This window comes from Paramormyrops kingsleyae, chromosome 19, assembly GCF_048594095.1.
Source record: "Paramormyrops kingsleyae isolate MSU_618 chromosome 19, PKINGS_0.4, whole genome shotgun sequence".
Taxonomy (NCBI): domain Eukaryota; kingdom Metazoa; phylum Chordata; class Actinopteri; order Osteoglossiformes; family Mormyridae; genus Paramormyrops; species Paramormyrops kingsleyae.
In genome coordinates this window covers 25,707,133-25,731,871 of record NC_132815.1, presented here as the reverse complement: position 1 = coordinate 25,731,871, position 24,739 = coordinate 25,707,133, and the positions used below count along the sequence as shown (strand labels likewise).

Below are 24,739 nucleotides of genomic sequence, written 5' to 3'. Positions count from 1 at the left end.
TGCAGTGCACACTCACACATGCACACCTATGGGCAATTTGGTAAATCCATGTAACCTCAGCATGTTTTTGGACTGTGGGGAGACACCAGAGTACCTAGAGAAAACCCCATGATGACAGGAGGAGAACATGCAAGCTCCACACACATTAGAGTTGCAGCAGAGACTTGAACCCGTGTCCCAAAGGTATGAGGTATCAGTGCTAACCACTTAAAATTAAGCTTGACATTTACCAATCTTGGTCGCCACCTCGGGTCCCCGCAATTCGATTCCCTCCCCTGTCCTGGGCAACAATTAGCTACTTTGACACCGTCTTTTCTTGTAATGTTGCTTGTAAGAGCATTTTTTTCAAGCCACCTGTGAATAACAGAGCAAAAAAATGTTATTACTATTAATATTTTCCCAAAGTATTTTTAAGTGTATAGGTGAACACTTGCTTATGATTGAAAATTTAGATTCTGCTTAGGGCTAGGCGATATGACCTTAAATCAATATCATGATTAATTAAAAATAAATAATTTTACCTCGATTATGATTAATGATTTTCCCCCCTCATAGTTCACTGACAAAGTTTTTTTTTTAAATATGTAAATATGCTCAACTATTAAAACTTGAATATTTTGTTGTAATAAAACAGTGCATATGTTATCTGTGGTTTTAAAATAATTTAAGGAAACTGTTTGAAAAGGACTTTTCGCCAATGTACTTTGTGTCATGATTGAGAAATATAGTCTTACCTCCTTCTCCGCTTCCCTTTCCCCATTCCTCCTCCAGATTCTTTCTTTGTGTGCAGGTCTGAGTTCGCCTCAGACTTCAAAAGTTTTGTTCTTGCATGGGCATAGTTTCCTGTAGATGACACATAAAAAAGGGAAATGCTATCGTTCCCTGTTTGTTTTTGATTTAGAGGCAATCGTAATCAGATCATTATAACTACTTAAAACATTACCTGCTTTTCCCAAGACACGCACTTTAAACTGTGGCCAGTCTGTACTCGGAAAAATTTCTTCCTTCACTGCCTTGCTGATATTGACTTGTCCTGGTGGCCAGTAACAAGTACCTTCTGGTCCTTTGCTCGCTGGAGTTTTGCGTTAGCTCGCAATACATTCGCGTTTTCTCCCTGGTGACCCATGTGATCAAAGATACGTTAGAAGAGAAGGGATCTAAGTAGATGTTATGGTAACCTGTTGTAATAAAGTTTTAATTAAGCAACAGCAAACTGGCCGCCCAAATGTTTTTGAATGTCGCGCTATCTGCCCGCACTACCTTCGCGATCTACCGGTCGTTCGCGATGGACGTTGTAATGTTGGCACCCGAATAACCAGGCCAGAGAATAGAACAAAAATGCTGTTTACTTAACAAACAGTACAGCAAATTATCACGGTAGCTCAGCATGGATTTTCCGTATATCCCGCGGTAATCACTCTCTCTCTTTTTTTCAAGTCTCCACTTTTCCGACACTGCCACCTAGTGTTCTAAACTTGCAATAACAATCATTGAACACAACATCTCCTCTCTCTGTAAAAGAATACACTCTCTATAAGAGGTGGATTCTAAGATGAAAACAAAATGTAATAAGTAAATCTAATGAAATGAAATGTAGTTTTGCCAATACAAACTCTTGTGGTACCATTGCATCAGATATCATGAATAAAGTATCTTTACACAAGGTGCATTAACATGTAACTGTAACATCATTGCAAACAGTGAATTACCTATGCTTAAACTCGACTATTGTCTAGTGAATAACCCGAAATACTTCGAACCATGTAAACAGTTACTGCAATTATCTCAGCTTCCTTTTGGGCAACTATGACATGACATAGTCCTTATGCCACTTGGATTTGTGTTTAACACGTGGCTGTTTGTGAGAGGGGGAATGACTAACACCTGTGTGTATCAGTCGAGATGTGTCACAGTCTTGTCCAGCCACAGGAGGAATCTGGGCAAGATGAGAGGCATTCCAAGTTTTCCCATCACTCAACAAGAAAGAGTTTGGACCTATTCTCTTCCTCACGGTTGTAGGGGAAGTGAATCTGGGATGAGCTTTAGGGACATGATAAGGCTTCCTTATCCTCACTCTCTCTCCTGGTCGAAAAGAAGGCATTCGTGCGCCACGTTTAGCATCAGTGTAATGCTGCATGTTATTCTGATGTCTCTGAACTGCACAATGAGCAGAAACATCCAATGGAGACATGGCAGACGGCAGGGGAAAAATATCCAATTTGGTGCGCATTTTCCTGCCATAAAGGAGTTCATATGGTGAGGTGGAGGTTGCAGCATGTGGCGTTGCACGATACACCTGGAGCCAGTTCATAACAGTCTCATTCCATGGTTGTGACTGTTGAGTGGCAGTTTGAATGCAGGTTCTCAGGGCACGATGGAGTCTCTCGACAGCTCCGTTAGCAGCTGGATAGTAAACTGAGGTCCTGCTATGGGAGATACCGTTGGTGTGCAGGAATGAGCCAAAAGCTGCCGAGGTGAACTGTGGACCATTGTCTGTGACAATGTTCTCAGGGTTACCATGACGACAGAAAACTGATGTCAGGAAGTGAATAACATCCTCAGTAGTGGCAGTATGTGAAAAGGCAACCTCAGGCCACTTTGAATAATAGTCCGTCAGCGTGATAGCGTACCTGCAAGCAGAAACTGCAGTGTCAAAGGGACCAACAATGTCAAGGCCAAGTTTCTTCCATCTCTGATCTTGTAGTATAGGGCCAGTACACCACTTACTGATTTAACGGATGGAGGCCAACCACTTTCAATTTGTGAACGCAGGGCTGACAGTTCAGGACTAGAAGAGCAAGCAGAGTTGAAGTCAGCCACTGGAAGGGAGCTCAGGACAGCAGAAATATGTGCCACCATCTCGGGTTCTGCATCTGAAATAGAGTCAGAAGGCACAGGCAAGGGAAGGCGCGAGAGACAATCAGCCGTATAGTTCTGGGAGCCTGGTCGATAGACAACATCATAGTTAAAACAGAGCAGGCGTGCAGACCAGCGGGCAACCCGCATTCCAGCCCGACCGATTCCCTTTGTGCTGAGCAGTGTTGTCAATGCCTGGTGATCTGTGCGGAGAGTAAAACGACGTCCCCACAGGTATGTTCTCCATTTTTCTGTAGCCCACACACAAGCAGGTGCTTCTTTTTCAACGGTCGAGTATTTCCTCTCTGTTTCAGTCAGTGTGCGGGAAGCGAAAGCCACTGGCTTCTCTGTGCCATCAGGCTGTACTTGTGCAAAGACAGCTCCAAGTCCATAGTCACTCGCATCTGTGGAAATCACCGGTCGCAGAGAAGGGTCAAAAAGAGCAAGCGCAGGACTGTTCACAAGAAGTTGCTTGACTTCCTCAAAGCTGCTTTGTGCTGCAGGAGACCATGTAAATATGTCTTTTCCACTGACGCAGGCACGCATAGGAGCCACAACCGTCGCAAAGTTAGGCAGAAACTTTGAATACCAGGACACTAGGCCCAGAAATGATCTCAGGGCAACAGCATCAGATGGGGAAGGGGCTTTCAGGACAGCATTAATGTGGTGGTCTTGGTCAGGAAGAATGCCATCTACAGTAATGACATGACCTAGGAAGCGTAGGGAGGTCTTCCTGAAGTCACATTAATTCTCATTGAAAACCAATCCAGCCTCCTTCAGCTTTTGGAGGACAGTGTTGAGGTTCTGGTCATGCTCAACAGGAGTGTTGCCATAAACGATAAGGTCATCCAAATAATTTTGAACACCTGGGAGACCGCTGAGGATGTCAACCATCATTTTCTGAAAGGCTGAGGGAGCCGACGCAAGGCCATAAGGAACTCTGCAGAATCGGAACAGACCGTCATGTGTGATGAATGCTGTGAGGTCCCTGCTATCTTCATGAAGAGACAACTGGTAGTATGCATTAGCCAGATCGATTGTAGAGAACATCTTTGCACCCTGTAAATTTGCAAGCAGTTCATCCACATGAGGTAGGGGGTAGCAGTCTGTGACCACAGCTTTGTTCGGTTCACGGAGATCCGTGCACATCCGTATTCCACCAGTTTTTCGCCCTGTGACCACAATAGGCGAAACCCAGGGTGATGCGTCAATTTTCTCAATCACGCCAGCTTTCAGTAATCGGTCAAGTTCAGCTGAGACAGAAGCTCTTACAGCAAAAGGTAGGCGTTGTAATTTCTGGCGTACTGGTTTAACAGTGGGGTCGATTTTCACCTTATGCACAAAATTTTGTGCACAACCAATGTCTGGAGTAGCAGGGATGCAGGAAGCAGGTGAAACAGTCACACAGCTAACGGCAGGAGCAGTAGGGATACAGGGAGCAGATGTAGAGTTTGTGGTAAACACGGGGGGAAGGACAGTGTTACCTTCAATGCAGATGCTTAAGGCTTTCATAAGATCTCTTCCTAAAAGAGAGGTGCCCTTCTTCACCACGTAGAATGTGACTGGGGCAGTACTCACCTCGACTTGTAGGCAGCCAAGCACAGGAATTCTCTTCCTCATGTAGGTCACTAGCTGACTAACAGGTGGAAGCAGTGGGGTGTCATTGAAGTACTGAACATAGATGTGGTGTGGCAAAATAGATACTGCTGATCCTGTGTCAACAGTCAGTTCATGCTCTTTGGTAGGAGAAGCAGGTGTACTGATATTGATTTTGCACTTAAGTGTGTGTGGTGACTTGTTTAAGTATAGCACAGTCAGTTCAGGTAGCTGAATCTCACGTACATCACTTGTCTTGGATGAGCGACAAACACGAGCAAAATGTCCAACTTTATGACAAGACTTGCAAGTTGCTTTGGCTGCAGGGCACTGAGAAGAATTAGCCAGATGTTTGTCAGAACCACACCTGAAACAGCTGCGGGAAGATGTAGTGGTGACATGGGATGGCTTATTTGGACGAGTGTGCTGTGTGTATTCCTTTTTAGTGAATCGCGAACGGGGCTGTACAGCTTGCACTGGGACACTGTCATTTGCTGCTATTGCTTTGGCTTGTCGAACGGCAGATTCTACTTGTGATGCGATTGTTAAGGCTTTGTCCAGTGTCAGATCCGGTTCGAGCAGGAGCCTCTCTCTTATATTTGAGTTACTCACATGCTCAATCAGCTGATCACGGATCATCTCATCTGTTTTATCATCAAATCCGCATTTTGAAGCAAGATCACGCAGCACGGCTGCATACTGTACAATAGTCTCATGAGGTGCTTGTCTTCGCTGTCTGAAGGTATGTCGTTCCACAACAACATTTACTTTGGGTGTGTAATGTTTCTCTAAAGCAGCGACAGCAGAGTCAAAGGAGTCACCTGTATCTGGTAGCGAGTAGAAAGTCCGTTGTCCCTCGGCTCCGAGACAGTGGAGTAGTGTAGCTCTCCTGCGAGCTTCAGGCCAAGCGTTTCCTGTTGCATTAATTACCAGTAGATAGTTCTTGAAAATCCGTTTCCACATGTCGAAGGGTACTGGGGGTTCTCCCGGGCACGGTAAAAACATTGAAGGTGCAGGCACATTTCCAGCCATGGTGAGTCAGCAGAAAAAAGAAGAGGTGAAAACACAAAACTCGTCGCCAAAATGTAATGTTGGCACCCGAATAACCAGGCCAGAGAATAGAACAAAAATGCTGTTTACTTAACAAACAGTACAGCAAATTATCACGGTAGCTCAGCCAGTGTTGCCAACTATTTTCAATGGAAAGTAGCTAAAGTCTGCTCGAAAAGTCGCCAAATGTCGCTAGATGACGTCATGCGTATATTTGCATATTGATGACGCAATTACGTCATATTTGCATTTTGCGTGTTTTCCCTAATCCTTCCTCACGTGTCCAATATAAAACTATCAATTACGTTACATATTTTCTGTCAGACAACATTTATATTATACGTATATATGTTTTTTTTATGTGTATATGAGTTTAATAAGTTTAATGAAGTTTATCGTTGTGTATGAGTAAGTAGAATCACGTACAGTCAATCAGATGTAGCTCAGTAAACGATCTCAGACGAGTTCACTGGAATGAACTTAAGCTCTGTAACAGTGAGTAATATAAGTGCATCAGAAGAAAAAATAAATAAATGAGAAAAAATAAGAAGAAACGGTCAAATTAAATAGTTTTATTTCAAGCAAAGGAGAAGCAGGTAAGTGATTGGTCCGTGGCAACACCGTTTGCACATGCGCAGCTCATTCACATCTATGTCAGCTGCCGTGCGGTCACGGGAATATGCTGCTCCTTTCAGCCGGAGATAGCGCTCACTGATCAGAGCAGACACAGGGAGATGAGTAACTGTACCGGGAAAGCAAGACCTCGCGCTTACAGGACAGTACTGGCGACATTTGGAAAGTTGCTAAGGTTTGTCCAAAAGTTGCTAGATTTGTCGCTAGGCGCTATTTTGAAAAAAAGTCGTCAAGGGGGTCTGAAAAGTCGCTAAATCTAGCGACAAAGTCGCTAAGTTGGCAACATTGAGCTCAGCATGGATTTTCCGTATATCCCGCGGTAATCACTATCTCTGTTTTTTTCAAGTCTCCACTTTTCCGACACTGCCACCTAGTGTTCTAAACTTGCAATAACAATCATTGAACACAACAGACGTATTGGGCACCCCTGTGCTAAGCGATTTCCCTCCAAGAAGTACAGCTAAAAATATAGCAAGTATAGCTAATTTACCAAACTAACACCGTTACCTGCAAAATTCCAATATGACAAGAAGGCTAACTAAACAGATTTTATTTAAACTTGGAAAATCCCTGGAAGCCGATCCGTTAGACACAACTTTATTACTGAATATTCATTTAAGTATAACCCAGACATGTGTAAAAGTAATGTTTCACTTTTAACCCAAAAATACTTTAGTTTATACCTGTTGCACACTGGCTCGCCTCAGATTCGGAGTGATGGAAAGTGCCAGATAAAGAGGCGGGAAAGTCCGATTAGAGTGGGCGGGCGCGCGCGGGGGGCGTGGCTGCGACGGTATACGTGCGTACGCTTGTGTATTATGTTCTCTCAGCCTCATACATTGATTCTTTTGCTGAATAGAAAACTGGTCGGGCAATATAGCATGTAGGCCGTATAAAATTTATATTTTATTAAAATTGCTCAGATGTACCAAGACATTAGCCCATCAATAAACAAACAAACAAATGAATAAATATATGCAATAGATGCAGCCAGAGTGCGAATTACCTCTCCATAATTGGGGGGTACTGCCTTCATAACACTTCTATGACCATTATGGTCCGCTACCGCGTCAATATGAATAGTTGCCACCAGGAGCAATGTTAAGAGTGCAAGATTCACTAGGGGAGTTTACTAACATGTATGTAACACACGGTCATGGTCTGGACATGCAACAAAATGAGAATCAATACAGAAGATCTCATTATCTTTATCCCAATCCAAAAGATTTTGGTTTTGATAACTCCCAGGAATTATCCTAGAAGAAGTACAGTATACTAGTAAAAGTAATAAGCCTATACATTTACAAACAGCCTGGTCTGGTCCAGCAGTCTGGTGTTATTCCTGCCCTCTCAGTCCCCCCAGCTCCAACAGCCTTCAGAAATAAATATGAGTTATTATTGATAACATTACTTTATACATATGTAAAAAGCAGAAACTTCAACAAACATGAAATCAACAATAAACTACGTCTATTCATCAAACTTGTTACATAATACATATTGTATTTGAAAACTTTTCAGCTTTACGATTTCAGGAGAGCGCAGCCCCGCTGTTAGGAACATTACGCTTTTTGGTTACGGGTGTTAGCTTTGCTGCTGCTATTAACACAAATGGCGCATTAGCGCAGACAAAGGGCTGCATACGCCGAACTATAAACGTCTTGCTTGGTGGTAAAAGGCGTTTGACGTTCATTGGCGTGGGAAACGGCGGTTCTACTACTAAACCACTAACTAAAAAGACTACAAACGCTTCGCCGGTTAAAATAAAAGCACCCCATCAGGTTTTAAATAATAACTTAATGTTTTGGCTGTCTGTCCAGGTCCATATGGGACAGCTTCTGGGTCCGGAACCGGACCGTGGTCCGCCTGTTAGTGACCGCTGATATAAACCATCAGCTACAAAGATAACAATAATTTAAGAGGTAGACTTGACATGCCAGAGCAGTGATAAGACCGGAGGAAATGGTGTAAGACACAATAACCAACAGCAATCAGTAAAAGAAGTGATTTTTGGGTCAGAACCTATTCTTCAGGGTGCCATGGTGGTGCAGTGGTTAGCACTGTTACCTCATACCTTTGGGACACAGGTTCAAGTCTCTGCTGCAACTCTAATGTGTGTGGAGCTTGCATGTTCTTCCCCTGTCATCATTGGGTTTCCTCTAGGTACTCTGATGTTTTCCGCTCGTACTTTGCATAGGCAATGAATTGGCCTTAGTAACGTGTGGCTTCCTTTAAATCAGAGCTAGATAAGATTTTAACAACTCTGAGCTATTAGTTAAGTTCTCCCCAAACGAGCTTGATGGCCCGAATGGCCTCTCGTTTATAAATTTCTTATATGTTTTCCCCTCGCACTTTGCATGGGCAATGAATTGGCCTTAGTAACGTGTGGATTCATAAAAAGAAAAACGAAAGACATGAACACACATATATATTTAAGTATATATATATATATATTTATTTGGAAGGAGGAGGGGCGATCCCATTGAGAGCACGCATACCACAGGCTTATTTTGCATTTTTCTGCTCCAATCTGAAATGGAAAAAAAAAAAACATTCATGAAGAACACAGACCTATAAAAGGTACCTGTGTGACACTGTTAAGGAAGGATCTGACTGGGAGAAAAGCTGGCTGAATGATTGCCTGGCTGCTGGCTGCAAATGCTATGTCAAGCAGTAATGTGGCATTAATCAACAGATGAGGGGTAAAGATTAAAATATACTAGAGGGAGCCTGGTGGGGGCTTACTTATGTCGGATGAGCCGGCCATCCTGGATGGTCTGCGCCGTCGCATTAGCGGCATGGAAAGCTAATAGGAGCCTCATAAACACCAGAGTAGCAGGTAAGAGCTGGGGAGACAGAGGTCAGGCAGGGGTCAGAGGCCGGAAAGAAGGAGAGAAAGTCACCGCAATAACAGCAAGACTAGGGAGGTGACACTCGAACAGCTCACAGCAACAGGCTTAAAACCTACTTTAAAAAGTCCCTCTGGAGTCCCAGTTGACTCCGTGGACGCTCACACAGACGGAAGGTGAGCCCTCTGCCTCTTACCGAAGGTCATTCGGCCACTTTTGATGTCAGGGCTCTTTTTCATATCCATCATGGCCGCAATGGGCAGACCGCCAGTTAATTACTGGTCCCCAGAAGTGCTGAAATCAAACAACAAAACACAAACTCAGAGCTGATCTAACATGTAGCAGGGTGAAGGTACCATTAAAGAAATTCCAGAGGATTCTTACAACATATTATTGTGAGATTACTGAACAGTAGTCATAAAATTATACTTACAATAACAATCAGTTTGTGACTTTCTTTGCAGTTTGTGCTTTTGTTGGAAGGTTTTCCCAACAGGCACATTTAGATCATGGAAAGGCAAAGAGAACAAACAAAAAGATAAGTGCAATTCTGTGATCACCAGCAGCACTTCTGCAATGAGACCCACATGTAAGCAATGACTTTATGGTTACATCTACAAGGCGAAGTTTAACTCATTCCCAATTGTGACAACAAATCCAAACAACCTGCCGTTACTTGTATACCACACAGTATAAGGGCAAATTTATACTTGACACATCGTGGCCATCACGCATTTTCATCATTGATTCCATGCATCGCTTGAGCACCTATGTGAGGAATTAACATGTGTGCAAGCTGTAGTACTAACTAGGGGTGTAACGATATTACAAACCGAACCGAAATATCGCGATACACCAACCACGATACGTATCGCGGAACTCTCGTGGCGTACCGCGGTACTCTCACGCCCCCTGCTGCCCATTGTTGAGGTTGACGTCACTTGTCTCTAACTAATTTAACCAATTTAAACACATCTTTATTTTATCACATTTGATTAAATTGTATTAGTAATGATGAGCTTTTGTTCTAAATTTTGTTCTAAATATTATATTCTAAAGTTAGTATTAGTATTGTTTTTTTCTGACTAGTCAATATTGGAGGTATTTATTTAATTTTTGTTGTTTACTCAAGTATCCTGACTATACTAAAAATGTGATGGCAAAGTTAATAAAGAAAAAGTTTAGTTGTTCTTATTAAGTGAATCTATTGTTCCTTAGCATTGCTGTTAGGATGACATCAACCCTAACCCACAGCAAACAGAAACCGAACCGAACCGAACCGAGGCTCCAAAACCGTGAACCGAACCGAATCGTGCCTTTGGTGTATCGTTACACCCCTAGTACTAACAAAAATTGGGGTGGCAGTATGGTCACCTTTTGTATTAAAGTAGCATCTGATTTTCTCAGAAGGAGTGGCTAGAAGAACAGTATGTTTTCAGAGGTAGGTAGGTAAGGGGGTGTGGGCTGATTGCAGCACATTGCTGCACCCACCACACGATGAACCACCTCAGGGGTGAGAACCTGAGTGCAGCCGTGCAGTGAGTGATACCTCAGCACCACAGTAGTCCGAATGGAGAGCGAGTTCTTTTCCAGTGACCGGAGTACTGATCCTGCCACCAGCCCCCAAATATCCCTGTAAGTTGGAGGACATCTTTACAGGGCAATGTTTTCGGAGGAAAGACAGAAAATATTCTGAGGATTATTGTGTCCCTCTGTGTACACAGTCTTCAAAATTAAATGGCAGTTTAAAGTTCTAAGAAAGCAGTGTCATGTGTACAAAGTACAATGAAATTCTAACTTTAAATTCTTACTTGCCTACTTTCATAATCAATGTTATTTTTCAATATGATTCCAGTATATCTATGTCTTGGTGATAAAATTCGCAGATTGTGCGGTTTACGTTTCACCAGAACATTATATTTTGTTTCCTATAAAAATATAAACAAGCTGTGCAATTTTAATGACCGCTCCTCATAATTATCTAGCATATGTTTAACATTAGTTTACTATGTAAACCAAGTTTACAGCCTCTACTTTTGCAACAGCTCTGCATGCACTAATGTTTTCCTCCTTACTGTTTAAAGCACTCAAGACATTTGTGAGAAATTGATTTAACATTTTTTGTTTCTTTATAGATACTGCAAAGCTTACTACAGAAATGGGTTTTTTCCAATATCCTGCCGCCTAATTACAAACTACTAACTACTACGAGATATCTAACATACAACGCAACATTCAACATGGGGTAGTAAAGTGATGTGTCGCAGAGCGAAGTACGATGTGGAGCGGTGGGCAGAACAGGAAATGCGGCAGCAGTATTATACAACACTTCATACCACAACCTCATACAACGTGAGACTGGAAATGAAGGATCCGACCAAGATGGTTTGCTCGCACTGCCCCGTGGTGGACATGACCCTTAATCCTCCAGATAGATGTGAATATATATATATATATATATTAAATGTAAACACACGAAAATTAAGCCCTTGTCGTCGGAGGCCGTCCGCCGGTGCATAGGAGTGTTCAGTTCCTGGAGTTTAATCCAGCAGATATTACAGTGCTTCCACTTTAAAACCTAGATCTATCAATGCCATAGCTATGTGTGTGTGCGTATCAGTATAGGCGTACGTTACTCAAATGGATTCTCTCAGTCCCGGAGTCTGGAGCGGGTGTCCTGCCGCTACCTCCACCGATAGTAGCTTCGGAACAACCTATGGCGAGGTCGGTTACGGCCGACCACTTTGCTCCGTCATCGCGTGTGTGTCATTTCCCCGTCTCAGGTCAAGTGTCTCTGGTGAGTCTATCCTCGGACCACGAGTTTCCCTTAATTTCTTCACCGAGTCTTGGCCGGGTATGGAGTTAATTTAGTGCCAAAAGTATCAATCAAAATTTTGAAAACCGCAAGCAAATCATTAAGTATCAGAATGAAAATTTGTATTCCAAACAGGGGCGATTCTAGGTTCAGAGCTTTGGGGGTGCTGAGCACCCAGAGAGCTGCCCAGCAAGGCAAGATACACTTTACTCGTCAAAATGAGACTTTTTCCCTGCCTCTCAGTGTACTTTCAATCAAAAGGCAAATAACCAAACCACGTGTACATTTAATAAAATATATGACTATTTAAACACTGATCCAACATTATTCTTGATTGACAGATCATGATCTTCTACTTTTACCTGAATGCCCGTCCTTTTTTTGAAAAAACTTCCTTATATACATTATGAACCTGGCTGTCTTTCTGTGCAAAATACACACACACACACACACACACACACACACACCAGAAGTTAATGGGCATCCAGTCAGTTAGCTACAGGTACCTTAGGTTTAATATTCGGAACATGAAAAAATAACCAGCTTCTCTCGTTCCATTTCAAAGAGGACTGGTAAAACGGTTGGCAATTTAAGTTTTTAGATTTAGGCTATATAAATTTCAATGGGAGCAACAGGACGGTCAAAATGTTGCTGATTTTCCTACAGAGTAGGGCGGATTGTAGGGTAGCAAACATCGTCAGAAAACGTGTTTTCAACACTGCAGTTTACCTGTGAGGGTAACAGGGCTGTCAAGTTTTGAAGACAGGCAAGAGTGACATTCCACAGGATGCCTTTTCATTGGTTGTTGTGTTGTATTCTACCCAGATACAATAGTACTATTTTCTGATTGGCTATTGTGTAGACCCTTTTTTTTTGATTGGCTGGTAAGTGACAGGCTCTTGGGGCAAATCTTGTCCGACTTCAACGTCATAAAAGAGGCGTGTTTCATCCGAGTTCCGACTTGGAGAGAAATAATCGAATGTATCATAATGTCACTCAGCTCAGAATTTCCGAGTTCCGAGAGAAAAACGAACGCACCATTAGACTCCAGCGGAGACACGCTTGTTTTATAGTGAGGCGCTACTGTGCCGTGGTCTGGGGGAAAAATGGGCGGCATATTAGCCTACAAATTATTTTTCCGCGTGAGAAATACAATGTGTGGCGGGAATGCGTGACAAAAGAATGAAAAGTGTGACTCACTCTCAATGCGTGACACTTGAGAGCCCTGGGGTAATGTTTTTCAGCTAATAAGAGACATGGTCTGACTCCTACTACCTAACTATATAAAGAAAGAGTTACTGAAGGTTAAATGCAGCTAACATGTCCTGTTTTAAGCCAAGTACTCACACCACCGCTCCAATGCGTCTCAGCCACCATTGCTGGAGCCAGTCAGAGTAGCGGAGAGTGAAGCTGGAACGAACCATTTTTCGGGGCTGGGGGGGGGGGGGTATCTATACTAGTTATTAAAATATTACATCTGAATGATTTTTCATATTTTAATACTGTCTCACATAAACAGCACGAACTGTCAAAAAAAGTTAGAAATCTTTAGAAATCTTTGGGGGTGCTTTTATTCATTTTGGGGGTGCTGAAGCACCCCCAAAAATGGGCTAAAATCGCCCCTGATTCCAAATATCAAAAAAGTCAAATAAAATCATTTTATCCTTCTTCTTCTCTAATTTGTTTTGCTTCTGGAATATTTTTCTTTGCAATTTACTGAATTGGGTGGGTTGGTGACATTTTATGAACGCGAAATATGTGTTGCATACACCGATTCCTAATAAAAGTACACTATTATAGAACTACAAAGATGCAATTCCATGCTGTAAACTGGCTCCGGAGCTTCCCGCTATGTTGCGATGTTCTGATGCGTCATGGAGTGGCCGTGCTCAGATGGTTAAAGGCGTGTTCACTCCAAATTCCAGCTGACCAATACACGTGTAAGCTGCTAAGGCCCGCCCACCCGTTAAAACAGTGCCAAAAGTCAGAAGCAAAAAAGCATTCCAAAAGCAAAAAAAAAAATCCAAAAGCAAAAAAAAAATCCAAAAGCAAAGAAAAATATTCCAGAAGCAAAAAAAAAAAAATTCCAAAAGCAAAGAAAAACATGATACTTTTGGCACTAAATTAACTCCATAGCCGGGCGGCAAGATGAATTAGTTCAAAAGGCGCTGGCTCCTGCTGGTCAGCTAGCATTGCCCTCCTGGTAATTTGTAACTTGCCAGCTATAGCAACTCCAACGGCAAACCACGATCACAATACCAAACAAAATAAGGAAAGTCTTTGCCGACAGACTGGATTTTTCTTACCTGTCCGACTACAGCTTCCGACTGACGCATTCATTCCCGCCGCGATTTCGCGGACAAAGTGGATTTCTCCGTTGTAATTGGTCCATCTAAAAAACACGTACTCGCGATACAGCATGCTGGTAAATGTAGTATACAGAAAAAAACAAGACAGTATAAAATTCTTTTAACATACACGTGAACCATATTTTACACATTCATGCATATTTAAAATATTTATTTCCCTTAAATTGGGTATATTTCACTCAAAAAACAGTTTAAGTTTACTCCAAAAAGTGACTGCAAATCGTAACCTTATTTGATTCAAGGCTCCCAAATTTCATCAAAACTTTGAAGCGAGATTACATCAGGGGCAAAACATATGTCTCACGGTTAATGCGTGAGACTTGAGAGCCCTGCCTACCGCATTCATCGGATCTTACACTTTAATCTTTTCTGCACTCCATCTGTATGCACATCCATGTAGTAATGCACACGTAACTTATTTTGTAATTTACCTGGAAACAACAAATGATTTGCTGGTAGGTGGTTATTGACTCTGTATATCTCAGGACAGTTATGAACTCCACTCCTGAAGTCCGCATGCCTGCGCATCGTCCAATAATTCTATACAAGGGGACACGTTGGAGGGCGTTTTCCCTTACGCCTCAGCGTGTGGAATACAAAGTATGGCGTAAGGGCTGGTTGTAATTCATGTGTCTCACGGTCAATTAATGCATGAGACGTGAGAGCCCGGTTTTATTTGAGTAAATTCTATAGGTTATTTTTGCAGTGGACATGCTTAGTGCTATGTTATATAGTAGCATCAAGGACTACAAGCTCAATTACTTTAATACTTTAAATCTATTCACAAACAATTACTTTTACTTAAGTGTAAAGGCCACTTTTACTAGAGCAAAATATTGCTTGGTTACTTCTGCTTTTACTGCATCATTACTAGATTTTTAAAATATATACAAGGGTTACAAACATAGGATTTTATTGACTTATGGAATTACATCTGAGTGCCACATTAAATACAGTTTTTGTGGTAAATAAGACAACAGTGTTGCCATCTATCATCTTTGGTCAGCTGGCTGGCGTGAGATTTTCAATTTGAGACAAATCTGCACTCACATTTACATGTGTAAAAAAGACTTAATCTACTAGTTCTCAGCCCTTTATTTTCCTTTCATTAATGTGTTTGCATGTAGTTTTTGTTTCCGCCATCAGGTGGCTACCAGAGTGTAATAATGCATGTTCTGAGCATAACGTGGTTCGGGGAGGTATTGGTTCAATTAATATCTTTAACAGTGTGCGTCCATTGGAAGTGAGTATTACTATTTGTGCTTCATCCTTATTTCTTTGATGACTTACAGCTGTATTTACACTGATATGGTAGAGTTTTATGGTTGTTTGAGACCGGTTGGTGGCGGTAATGCACCAAATAGTTGTTTGCCAGCCGCCATGAAACAGCAAGCAGAAGCGGGGGAGGGTGGAGCCGCGCGAGAGAGATTGCTTGTTAGGCACAGCACTCGTTGGTTCTGGGAGGTAGGTGCCGCTCGTATGCCGTTTAGGGCTGCAGGGACAGGTTCCGGTGTGGTAGGGGGAGGATAGTTAGGACGGGGGGTAGTTAGGAGTGCATGATCGCTGCTGAGTCTGGGGTGTTTGATAAAGGTGAATAGCGGCATCCCCATAGTGACGTAGCGGCGGTGGAATTCCCTTTCCGCGTGGTGTCTTATTAGATTGCGGACCTGTGTGAATGTTCCTGGAGGGTCTTGAGCCTCGGGGGGGGGGGGACGCTATGTTTTAATCTTGTCCTTGTATGTTTGTTTCGTGTCTTTTAAAGTAAGCAGCGTAGCCCGCTAGGGGTCGGGGCGGGACTATAGAGGCGGTACTGGTTCCGTGACTCTTGCCTGTGCCCGAAGTGTGGAGATTACTGAGTATTGCAGTGCTATTGGTGTGCCGTGCCCTAATAGAGATGTTGTGTGGTGCGGGATTTACTGTGTGGTAACGTGGGTTAACGCACGTTTGGAAGGGTTGCTTTGCTATGGGGAGATAGCAGGGCCGAACCCTTTGTGAACCCAGACCCGACCCGACCCGATAGGTTGCTGTATGAATTGTACTGAATAAAGTTATTTTTGTAATTGTAGTAGAAGTCTGGTGGTCTATTCTTCCCTTACAGCCTCCAACGCTATTGTAGGTTTATTACAATAGTTATGTGCATTTAGCATCGTAGCAGACATTGGTTACATGTTTATTCCCTTGTGGCCATTTTAGTTGTATTTGTTGTAAGAATATTCATATATATTTTTTATTTTCTTTGTAGAAAAACCACTCACACCCGATACCTGTATGAATTAAGGATTGTTAGCGCCTTATTAAAACCAAGTTCAGAGATGATTTCTGGAGCTGGACATTCTCTCATTACATCTCTACTCTCCTGAACATATGTAATTGCTGTTCTGATCCGACACCCTGTAGTGATTGCTACTCCACATACTAACCAGTTACGGTCCTCGCTATAAGATACATGCAACAGATTTATTACAGTACCATGTAAATGGTCTGTAGGGTTTGAAAACTACTCCAACGCGATTGATGTAGCTATTTTTTTTGGTTTATAATAGAATAATGTAGATTTGCTGTAGGACGTCTTGCTTGAGTGTGAGGGTCTGACCGTGTGTAATGCCAGATGAGCAGTTGCAAACTCGTCAGCAAGAGAAGTAGCTCTCGGCTGTCCCAAAAGTCGCTAGAAGTTGCTAAATGACGCCATCGCCTCATTTGCATAATGTGTAATGGACGCAGACACCGCCAACTCTCAGCCAGCAGGTGTCGCTGCAGCTGTAGCAGGCGTAGCGGCGACAGCGGGCACTGTTACCTCATGGCCAGCAGGGGGTGCTGGTGAGTCGGACAGGGCAGACGGGACAGGTGAGGCAGGCGTGGCGGTGGCAGCGGGCAACGCCGACTCGCGGCCAGCAGGGGGCGCCTCAGCAGGCACCGACAACACACGGCCAGCAGGGGGGCGCCGCAGCAGCAACTGCCCCAGCAGGAACCTCACTGGGTGGTTTATAATAGAATAATATAGATTTGCTGTAGGACGTCTTGCTTGAGCGTGAGGGTCTGACCATGTGTAATGCCAGATGAGCAGTTGCAAACTCGTCCCAAAAGTCGCTAGAAGTTGCTAAATGACGCCATCGCCTCATTTGCATAATGTGTAATGGACGCTGTAGGAGAGAGGAATAATATCGTGGGAGAGGCAAAAGGTGGTTAAAAACACCATAAATACGTTTAGAACTACAAATGAAATTTATTCTGGTTATATATTGTATCAAAACGAACTTACAGGTGGCCCCGTAACTGGCCACGCCGCCCACGTAGTATAGAATTGAAACAATGTGTTGAGTGTCCCCCTGTTACTGTAATGATTTGGGAAGTTGTAATTGTTCGACACCATTATTCACAGTTTGGTGGAGTCCCTCCAACTCCACCTAGTAGACATACATCTGAGGTGATTGACGTGTGGATTAATTCTGATCGTGTGTGGACTAATCATCCTGAGATTCAAATTCGCCGTCCATGATTCACCTATTTGGAAAATTGGAAATTAGACAACACATTGCCTGAGGGGAGGGGTGAGCCTGGCCAGCTCATCCCCTGCCCGCACGCAGTGCCTAAATTTAGTATAAAAGTAGGGGGAGAACATAGTGTTGGTTGGAGTTCAGCCATGGGATAGAGCGTGCATTGCCCCCTTTCTCGGGACTCACGTGTTGGTCTCCTGCCAGGACTGAAATGGGCTCCCCAGTCTAAGAGTGAAGGTAGGTGATGATGGCACGTCCGAGTGTGAATAGCTTTGCAGTTTCAATTTGTTAATTCAATCAATTATCGCAATAACCATAATAACAATTTGCACTTTCTATATATGCATGTTTTTTGTTGTCACTTTTTTATATGCCTATAATCTCTTGTATTGGCGGTTTGATTATTGGATATCACTTGTGATATGGGATTATTTTTGCATTGCCTTTGATCCAATATTTTGGTATTGATTTTAATGCAAGGTTATTTTGTATTACTTGCAATAAAGCGTTTTTAGTAGCGAACCTAAGTGTGCCTGTTTGTTCCTTCGAAAACCCTATATCCCCCTCACATCATCTTAAAACACATATATATATATATATATATATATATATATATATATATATATCACAATTCCAACCCTCCTCCTACAAAAATGGGTGCGTTCCACTTGGGCTTAGGTGTGTCTGCAGCTGACGTGACGTGGAGCGAGATCTGCCGGCGGCTGCAGGGGTGCAGTAACTGACTGCAGCCAAGTCGGACAACTTCTACTCCTCGTAGTGTGCGAGACCTGACTGCAATGACAGCACTGCCAGAAGGGTGTAGATAAATCTATACAAATATCACCTGCATGCACATTACTTCTTTTAAAATACCCAACTCCTTTTCCAAACTGTTAGCAGTGAAAAAACTATTGTGTATAGTGGCCCTGTATAAAAATGATTGGTACTTTATTGATCCCTGTGGGGAAATTGTTTTTACGCCTCCCTCAACTTGCTCTTTGTAGAGCAAGCTGTCTGCGAAGGGCAGCCACCCGTAGCGGCGCCCAGGGAGCTGGGGATTGAGGGTCTTGCTCAAGGAGCCGCAGATGTGCTGAGGCTGGGCTTGAACCGGTGACCTTGTGATTACAGGCACACGGCTTAGCCCACTGAGCCACACGCTGCCCCAAAAGATAGCTGACAGGAAAAAGATCAAATACATTTACTTCAAGGATTCAAAGTTTTTATTGTCATGTACAGAGTACAATGCAATTCTTACTTGAATGCCTTCTTCACAGACTAGATGATTAAACAAATAAAGCAGCGCAACATTACAGTAACTAACAATAAATAAACAACTAATTTACGTGTACTATTAGAGCATTTATTTAAACTTTATTTTACCAGGTAAATTAACTGAAAACCAGTTGTCACTGCTTTACATGCTTTTGGGGAGATATAGCAGATAACGCATCGGAACTTCCTGGGATACATACGTCATGTGTGTGACTAAAATCTTCAGCCAATAAGGGCAAAGTTGTGTTGTCAAGGCATCAATCACAAAATAAACTACCTTCCAAGGGTACCAGAAAGGCCAGCACAATCACAGTGGAAATGAGAAAAGACATTAAAGAAAAAATAAACCAACAGACACATACCCACACTAGGGGAAGTCATAAAGCCCAAGATCATTCACAAGCTTGAAAAGTTTTAAACCACTCTTCCTCTTCATCATTTTTAAGGACAAAAAGAAATAGCCTAGTTCCCTATAAACGGCTACAAAAGATGGCATTATTTTTGTGTACCTTGCCTTGTGGATAAAGAATTTACATAGGGCAATAATCGTGTTGACAACCAGGTCATGACTTTTATCACTTGTAATAAAACCAAAAATAACATCACATATTGTAAATTCCTTTAAACCAAAAATTTAAGGGAACAACCAATAATGTATTTCTTCCCATAAAGCATTACTGTACCTGCACACATTCTTGCAAATGATTTGTTGTCTCTATGCCTTCATTGCAAAATAAACAAATGTTATTATCAAAACCAAATCGTCTTCTCAGGAATTCCCCTGAAGGATAGATCCCTGAAAGAATCCTGAAGTGTATCTCTTTGACTTTTGGTAACTCTGGGAATTTAAGGTAACTGGTTCTAATTTTAAAATAGCGATTATATCAATAACCTTAGGAATTTGGTTAAAGTTTTTCATAAAAATTGCATGGTCATCAGCAAGCTGACCTATGACCAATTCTTTTCTCAAAATGAGAGTGCTTAATCAGGATTGACAGCATCCCTGCTGCAATAATGAACAGGATGGGGGAGATTGGGCAACCTTGCTTAATACCTCTATTAATTGAAAACCTTGGGGAAGAACCATGAGGTAATGTAACAGTGCAGTTTGTATCTTCATACAATAGTTTCACTATATCAATAAATAATTCCCCAAACCATTCCAGAGTCTTAAATATAAAAGGGTGCTCAACCATATCAAATGCATTGTAGAAATCTAAAAATAAGATAAACCCCTCATCATCTATTAAATTATTATAATCAAGTACAAGACGAATGTTGTTGTAAACAGACCTGCCTTTCATAAAACCTGATTGTGTCTCTGAGATTATCTGCGTGATACCCTTTTTAAGTCTATTAGCAAAAATATGAGTCAGTAGCTTGTAGTCATTATTTAAAAGAGTTACTGGCCTCAGATTTTCCAGATATCTGAAATCCTTGTCAGATTTGGGAATCAGAATAATAGTTCTTCGTTTCATGGTGTTTGGGAGGGTCCAGAGTTCAACAACTTCTCTGAGCATTAAGAAGTAATTCTTTGAGTGAGTTCCAAAAACGTTTGTAGAAATTACTTGTTAAACCATCTGATCCAGGAGATTTATCTAAAGATAAACAAGTTATTGCCATATTCATTTCTGCCTCACATAACATTTTAAAGTCATCATCTATCTTGAGGGATCCATTCTTTAATTACCTGAAAGAAGGAGTCGGCTTCTGTAGAGGAGTAAGAGGAGGAATATAGATTACTGTAAAATGTGTAGATTTCCCTGGCAATTCGGTCTGAATCGGTACACTCCTGACCATCAATGATAAGTTTCTTAATTGCATTACTTTCTTGCCTCTTCTTTTCTAGCCTGCAAAAGTATGCGCTACTTCTTTCCCCTTCTATCCACTTTGCCCTTGATCTAATGTATGCCCCTTTTGCCTTACTAACATATATATCATCTAATGTCAATTGCAACAAGGCCAGACTACATTTGTCAGTCACTTAACACAATTTTACTATAAATAATATAATTTTCTTTCACAGTCATTTCTTTTTGCTTAAGTGACTGATTAATCTACTGTGTGCTACAGCAATCTGCCGTACCCTAAATTTAAGATATTCCCAGTTAATGATATACAGTATGATACTAGGCTTGGATCAGAAAGAACTGCATTGATTTCTTCGTTAACTTCTTGGCAAAAGGATTCACTATTGAGTAAATTAGAGTTAAATTTAAGATACCCCTTGCGGCGACACTGCTTTTCAAGAGGATTAAGAGCAAGACTAATCATACAGTGGTCTGTGAGAGGTGCTGCAGATATGGTACTACAAACATGCAATCTTAGGAGAGTATGAGAGACAAGCCAAAAATCAATTCTAGATTGAATTGAGCCATCGGGTTTGAACCATGTAAATGTCTGGTTAAGTTTGTTTGCTAAACGCCATGGGTCATCCAATTTGAGGTCTGCACAGAAATCTCTTAAAATTAAGTTATAATGGTGCTCCTGGTGTTTGGATGGAAATCTATCATGCCATTCATCCAATACCATGTTAAAATCTCCTCCAATTATAACACTTTCTGTGAGATATCTTTGATTACCTCAGATAACAAACACTTATTTTGAGTAGGATTATTGTACCCATAAACATTTCCCAGAATTATAAAGTTATCCATCTCTAGAGCCAATGGCCCGAGTTATCGGCTTTACTGACCACGAAAATTACATAATAATATGGCTACACCATCCGAACTATCACTACCATGACTAAACAATATTTTGTCCCCCCACTAATTTGCCCAACATTTCTCATCAGAGAGAGTACAGAGAATACAGAGTGAGTCTCCTGAAGAAAAAAACAACTGGCTTTGTTACTTTTACAAAACAAAAAAAAATGACTTTCTTTTAGCGCTGTCCCTAAGACCCCTAGTCTTAAGAGAGAAACATCAAAGATTTAAATTAAACAAAGACATTGAAAAACGAAGATGTGCTATGCAAAGTTAGTGTTTGAAGAGAAGATCTCAATAATAAGTCCCTAAGTAAACAAATAACAGAACCTTCCTACTTTCAAGTCAAATACGAACCTGCTACAATAACACTTGAAAAGTGTATTCACTCAAACACCTTAAATCTTAACAGTAGTACCACAAAGTAAAATATTGGCTCTGAGTGGAGAGCATATAACTAATTCAGAGAAACTCCGAAGCCATTGATATACCCAAAATGCCCTCTGTAGTATGCAGTTTTCCCGCTTGCTCTGGCTTGCTCCAACATCGGCCAAACATTTATCCCAAAGTGTTACATTTGCTTTTATACAGCACAAACTCAGCACCAATAATCTGAGTCCACTTAAAATGTTGTTATTCGATTTTTTCTTAAAATCAACTTTAAACATATACTTTTCAAAACCTATTTTCAGACATGCTGAGAAATTGTAAAAAAAAAATCACATTATAGACTGTCACGCTCTGCTCCGTCCGCTCCTAGTGTGTGCCACGCCCCCTCATTATCCACGTGTGCTTCCCCGATTGTGCCCAGCTGTTTCTTGTTTCTTTTGCCTTGTCTTGTGTATATTAGTCCGCGTCTCCCCATGTATGCCAGATCCAGCATTGTATTGTCGTGTATTGTCCGTTAGATGTCCCTACCTGTCTGTCAGTCAATGATTAAAGACCCTGATTACCCGTCATTTTGGCTCTCGCCTGCTTCCCTGCTCACCTGCCTGCCGAAACGTGATAATAGACATTTGTAGCCAAGACTTTTGAGCTCTGAAGCTTATAGACACAGGGGTTGGCTACACATACACTCACCTAAAGGATTATTAGGAACACCTGTTCAATTTCTCATTAATGCAATTATCTAATCAACCAATCACATAGCAGTTGCTTCAATGCATTTAGGGGTGTGGTCCTGGTCAAGACAATCTCCTAAACTACAAACTGAATGTCAGAATGGGAAAGAAAGGTGATTTAAGCAATTTTGAGCGTGGCATGGTTGTTGGTGCCAGACGGGCCGGTCTGAGTATTTCACAATCTGCTCAGTTACTGGGATTTTCACGCACAACCATTTCTAGGATTTACAAAGAATGGTGTGCAAAGGGAAAAACATCCAGTATGCGGCAGTCCTGTGGGCGAAAATGCCTTGTTGATGCTAGAGGTCATAGGAGAATGGGCCGACTGATTCAAGCTGATAGAAGAGCAACTTTGACTGAAATAACCACTCGTTACAACCGAGGTATGCAGCAAAGCATTTGTGAAGCCACAACACGCACAACCTTGAGGCGGATGGGCTACAACAGCAGAAGACCCCACCGGGTACCACTCATCTCCACTACAAATAGGAAAAAGAGGCTACAATTTGCACGAGCTCACCAAAATTGGACAGTTGAAGACTGTCGAGGATTGCTGGGATTGCTGCGAGAGAGTGGTGTTGAGCTGCAGCGATTGTTTGGGATTGTTTTTTGGAGTGTTTTGAGTGTTTGTGTGCTTTACCTGTTTACGTGGGTGGCTGTTTATTTCTATTTATTGTTCTTATTTCGGTCAGCGTGAGTGCTTGTCTGTCCTGTCTGTTAATCAACAGCGCGATTATTACCGACAGAGAGCTGCGGGTGTCGCGTGAGCGGCGTTTTTCTGTCCGCGTTTAAACTCCGTAGCAAACACCCGCGGGGCGATTATAACTAATAATATCTAACGTCGGTATCGCTACCAAGCGTCGGAAAAGGACAGTTGCTCCTGAGCTTTGCTCGGTCGCCAGTCGGGGCCGGGAGGACATTTTCCACTTTTTTCCCGCTCCGGCAGTAGCCTGCTGTGAGGGGGTTTTTGTGGTTTTTCGACCTCCCAAGAGCAACTTTTAGTTCATACTTGGTTCAGGCAGAAGTTCTTCTGGTAAGTAGTAGTAAATTTATCAGGTTTAAAATTTTAAATAAAATAATAATTAAGTTCCGTTTTAACACAAGTAATAACTTATTTTAGTGTACTCCGCACGTTATTGCATTTATTGTTACGCAAATTAATCTTTATAGTTAAATACACTATATAAATTTACTGGGCTGGGAGTACGGGGTCATAGTGAGTTAGTTAATTATGGGGCCGGCTCAGTGTTGCGTTTGCAAGATGTTTGCCCTTCTGGACGTTAGTGTCCAGTCGGACTTCATCTGCGAGCGATGTAAGCTAGTGGACTCAGTCATGGTCAAGGTTCGCGACCTTGAGGAGCAACTGGCTCGCAACCAATGCAACAGTGAGTTAGATGAGCTAGTTGATACGCTGTTTAGGGAGACGGTGTGTACGCCACTAACGGGGGGGAGGGAGAATGAAGAGCAGAGAGGTCGAGATAGCTGGGTGACCGTAGGTCGTAGACGCAGGAAAAGGCGTACACACGTTACAGAGGCGGCATCACCTGAGGTGTCTGTGTCTAACAGGTTTCAGGTGCTTCCAGCTTTAGAGCCGGAAGGGACTGGGGAAGCAGGTGGGCCCTTGGGCACTGAGGAGCCCCCTCCCCCCAGAAAGAGGGAGGTTGTGGTAGTGGGGGATTCAATTATTAGGGGAGTAGACAGTTATGTGTGCACGCGTGATAGAGGGTCCCGTACGGTGTCTTGCCTGCCTGGTGCCCAGGTAGGAGACCTTCCAGATCGTGTGGACAAGCTTTTGGCCCCAGCTGGGGTGGATCCAGTTGTCGTGGTGCATGTTGGCACCAACGACATAGGCAAGGGTAGAAGGGCTGTTCTGCAGGATAAATTTATAGAAGTCGCCAATAAGCTTAGAAGCAGAACGTCCATGGTGGTATTTTCCGAAATACTCCCCGTGCCACGCGCAAGTGAGGCTAAGTTAG

At 42.3% G+C, this 24,739-nt stretch overlaps 1 protein-coding gene and 2 long non-coding RNA genes across 9 annotated transcripts in view; all 3 read right to left on the bottom strand.

Moving 5' to 3' along the window:
* Positions 1-7,289, bottom strand: part of LOC111840255 (uncharacterized) — a 30,162-nt gene extending 22,873 nt beyond the window's left edge. For 4 of the 7 annotated variants that reach the window (XR_011984282.1, XM_072703160.1, XM_072703164.1 and 1 more), the window contains exons 1-4: positions 1,261-1,761; positions 944-1,114; positions 735-843; positions 231-354 (exon numbers count right to left, since the gene is read on the bottom strand). The gene's annotated coding sequence lies outside the window, so the exon portion shown is untranslated. The other 3 variants (XM_072703161.1, XM_072703162.1, XM_072703163.1) reach the window with 3 other exon arrangements.
* LOC140581227 (uncharacterized) overlaps positions 1-24,739 on the bottom strand; it is a 67,097-nt gene that overhangs the window by 27,096 nt on the left and 15,262 nt on the right. The gene's annotated exons all lie outside the window — the stretch shown is intronic.
* Positions 8,599-11,370, bottom strand: LOC140581230 (uncharacterized). The gene is made up of 4 exons (XR_011984289.1): positions 9,418-11,370; positions 9,181-9,278; positions 8,881-8,981; positions 8,599-8,665 (listed from the first exon to the last, which is right to left on the bottom strand). It is a non-coding gene; the product is annotated as an uncharacterized lncRNA (long non-coding RNA).